Below are 4,547 nucleotides of genomic sequence, written 5' to 3'. Positions count from 1 at the left end.
GGTGGAATGCTAGGTTATAATTCATGTAAATTGAGTTGATTGAGTAATGGAGGAATTTAGTGCTCAACTGTGCTTGTGATTGATTGTGCTGTCAAAAGACAGTCAATGCTAGGAGTAAACAGTTGAGCAAGCTTCTTCTCCTTCCATTCCATTTATGTATGCCCTGGAACATAGGCAGGCTTGAACCTTCCCCTAGCTCCATTAGGGACAGGGATTTAACATAGAATTACACTATCTGGCTAGGTCACAAGGTGGATTCATAACCTAGTTGTGTTGTTTCTCTGTTTTGTATCTGTAATTTTGCTCCCCTGCCATTGCCCTTGGCTTAGGCCTTGGTTTATTACACTGTCATTTTATTGTCTTTGCTTCACTGTTTATCTTCATTGTTGTTTTCTCAATTGTTCACTGTTAAACTTTCACTGTCACCTTCTCACTTTCACTTTGTTCCATTTTGTTTTGCTTTTGTTCTCTGTTTAGTTTCATTGTTCTGTCACCTGTTTTGTGTTTTGTATTTGTATCTGTTTTCTTGTGTTTTTGTTTTATCATCCATTGTCTCATTATTTCACTACCATCTTCATTGCCATTGTAAATTTGCATCCTTTTGCCCTGTGTTGCTTCCATGTATATACATTGTCACTTTTTCTTTGTACATGTCATTGTAAATGCCATCCTTGGTCCTGTGTGATTTAGTGCCATGTCTGCCTAGAGCCTGCTTTACCTTGTCTGCCTGAACAGCTCCTGCTCTCCCTTTCCCTGCTGAGCACCTGCCCTTTGCACTGCTGCTGCTGCAACTGAGCTTGGCTCAGCTAAGACCAAAGTTTAGTTCAAGGCCCAGCCACAGTTCAGGTTAAGGCCTAAGGCCCAGTTCACTGTTACCAAGCCCAGTTCACATCAAAAGACCAAAAGCCCATAAGTTCACAGTCAATTCAAAGGCCCAAGGCCTAAAGCACTTCATCATTACAAACAAACCCACTAAGCCCAAAGCACAATTAGAAGCCCAATAGCAATTTAGAGCTCAAATAGCTAGAAACTCCAAACACCCCCAGTCTCTGTGGATCGACCCGTACTTGCACGAGCTACAACTGACGACCGTGCACTTGCGGTATTACTGTAGGCCCGTTTTTATTGCGCTTAAATTTTCACACATCTCCGGGTCCACCATGGATTAATACAGTTTGGTGTTCCAAGCTTGTTAGAGCATAGCTCGGTTGAACCCACCAAGCGTTGGTATGTCAAGATTGGATGTCATATTTTAGTGAACCAAAACTCATTTAAATAGTCGCTTGATTATTTACTAGATTCAACTTCATATAGGTTAGCTTGAAAGTATTGGGATATGAGACATTACAAGTATTACGTGAAGACTTGAAGAATGAGGAGCTACAATGACGACATCATCCTTCCACTTGAGGTTAGTATTATTTGACTTAGACTGTTTTATTCCCTAACGTATCTTTGAAGTCGTGCATATTGTAAACATAACTGTGAAAGTGTGAATGATTATACTCTAGTTAGATATAGTATTAAGGAATTACAATACAAAGTATAACGTCTATCTTTTGAACTTCGTATATAAGACATAGATATAATCGTATGAATTCTATTGTGATTATGTATGGGTATGGGTGAAGATTTCTTCCTAGGAAACAAATGTTTACATTCGTTTAAAGGAAGTAAATTCATAAATTTGTTTTGTGAATCGAAAGGTAAATCGCTAGGCTTATTGGTATTGTCATTCATTGCAAATATTTTGAATTACCAATATGTGTGTTTAGTATAACCGCTCATAACTCTTTTATGTATCTTGGAAAAACTATTCACAAAACTTGACTTTTGTATTGATATGACTTTTAATAGTGAAACCGATCTTAAGTAATCACCTAAGATGGTAAGATCGATATCCTGAATTTGGTGTGACTAAATACTAGCCATTGGGTAACCGATCCTAGTAAGAGGTGTGACCGATCACAAGAGAGAGTGTAATCGATCCTTGTAAGACGTTTAACAAGTTTTAGTAAGTTGGTGTAACCGATCCTATAACTTGGTCAACCGATCACAAGTTTTACCATAAGAAGTGGTAACTGATCATAGTACTTAGTTAGCCATTTTATGGTAACTAGTGTAACCGATCCTAGTCCCCACATGGAGGTAGAACCGAAACTTTATGTTGAGGTAGAACCGTGAAACCCATTAATGGTGATTTGATAGGATAATCAATCACATAGTTCTTGGAAGTCAGATGAACCAATTCTAAACTTGTTTGGAAGTGTCGAAAATCGGTTCCAAGATTGTAAATATGAAAAAGGATTTACAAAGTAAAGATGTCGACATACTTTGAACATGTGCAGTAACTCTTATCTTTTATTGTTCAAAGATATTCTTTAATAGATAAAGGAGAATTCCGAATCGAATAAATTGAGATTCTTTTAATTAAGGTTTGTAGTTTTTATATGCTTTTAATTTCCAGCAACTAAAATGCATATCTTTAGAAAATATAAATTAGTAATGTGCATTTACTAGTTGGAGATTTTCTACTGAGATTTCGGTCATTAATTGGACAACACATTTCCAGGAATTATGAAAACCGATTTTGGCTTTATTGCATATCTTTGAGAATATTCGGTTTTGGAAATTTCTTGGTGTCCAAACTTCCTTGGTCTATAAATATTGAAGTTTGCATTTCGAGCAAACTAATCCTCAGAGCTAGCAAAACTACCTTGTTGTGTTGTTATTGGTAGAGTCGCCTATTCGGAGAGGAAAGTACCTGATAAGCACGAAAGTGCGACGCATTTTCACCCATAAATACATTAGCTGGGACTCATTTTATCACTAATAAACTTGTTTTAAGTATTTTCAAGGAAATAAGCTCTTTTGGAAAAATAGATCGAAAAAAGTGTTAAAAGCAGCCAGAGGAACTGATAAAGGCACCCATCATTTCAGATACGGTCACCCAACTTGTTAAAGACCCCCAACAAATGAACAAATGGATAGAGGCACCCTCTTCTTCTTCATTTGAAACAGATTCACATAATTTATGGGAGATCTCAAAGATTTAAGGCAAAGATATCTTGTTTACTATTATACAAGAAGTTTTCATATCTTGAAGTTAAAAGAGATAATATATTGATGAGTTTGTTTTTATTGAAAAGGAGAAAGAAAATCTGTGGTTTTATTATTTTTTTTAAAAAAGGAGGGGGGAGTTTTGGTAGAGCAAAATTGTTGCACCATTGTAAACACCATTTGAGCTATTAATTATATTTTTTGAGTGTGTTTTCATCATGAGAAGCTAAACCCCAATATTGGGTCGACGGAGGAAGCCGAACTTCACACATGGGTGAATTTACATTATTTTATGTATGACTTTTGCACTTATTTTAAATTGATTTATGATTCGAATTAATTAGTTATCATTTTATTATATGGGTCATGCTTGATTAGATGTTTGATGTCCCATGCTTACGATTTATAACTAATGTTTTGAGGATCTACTTTGGCAAAACAAGAGTCGATGTTTTATTAATTTATTGAACTTTAGTTGTTGAGAATAAATAAATTGAACCATGTGCTATGAATTCGGTGGAACCTAGTCCCAATGAATCTCTCTTTTATTTATTATTTTATTTAAACCTTTAAATTTAGTCTTCACAAGTCTTAGAGTTTGAATCCTTATTACAACAACGGCAGTCAAAAACATTATCATTTTGGCGCCTTCGACACGGATTTGTTTTTAGATTAATTTTTTTAGGTTTATTTATTTTTATTTTGTACATTATTTGCATTTCATTTTAGATTTTTTTTCCTTTTTATGTGTTTCTTTTTGTATTTCTTTTCAGGGACTTTTTGAGAATGATGACTTCTTCTGAGGAGACGTCACCTACGATGATACTGGCGGAATATATGCGTAGAAAGTCAAATTATCAGGAAACCTCATCTGAGATGACGCTTGCTGAATATATGCGTAGGATTATCAGGAAACCTCATCTGAGATGACGCTTGCTGAGAATGATCCAGACGTCACCTTCTCTGGACCTCCTCTCGACCCCAAACTCTCGACACCCTTCTAGGACACCCGGGGAACCTATTTATACCCAACAGTGACAAGAAATCACGCTCATTAAATCTCCATGATCCTCCATTACTCGGTGTTAAAAGAAAATATTTTCCGAATATTTTCTTTCCTGAAATGATTCTCCACGCGTAAACATCTTATGATACTCCCTTATTTAGCTTCTACACGGATCTTCAATGACTAAGTTTCATCCAAACACGAGCAACACACATCAAACTTGCTGAAAATCCGTGAATATCATTTTAAAACCCGTGTTGCCCTGATTTCTTCCACGTGATTATCCATCCAAATTCAGTCGAAACAATCACCCATACCAGCTCTGTTATGATATATTACATGTTTCCACAAAGTTTCAGCGATTGAATCGCACAAAATCACGTCCAAATGCAATCGAGAAAATATGCCAGTGAAGAGCAAATATTTTCCCGCCAAAATATTTTTTTGAATTTGAGAAGAAGGTCACCCCTTATCCAGTGGT

This window comes from Papaver somniferum, chromosome 5 (genome assembly GCF_003573695.1).
Source record: "Papaver somniferum cultivar HN1 chromosome 5, ASM357369v1, whole genome shotgun sequence".
NCBI classification, from domain to species: Eukaryota; Viridiplantae; Streptophyta; class Magnoliopsida; order Ranunculales; family Papaveraceae; genus Papaver; species Papaver somniferum.
Note: the sequence above shows the minus strand (reverse complement) of the source record.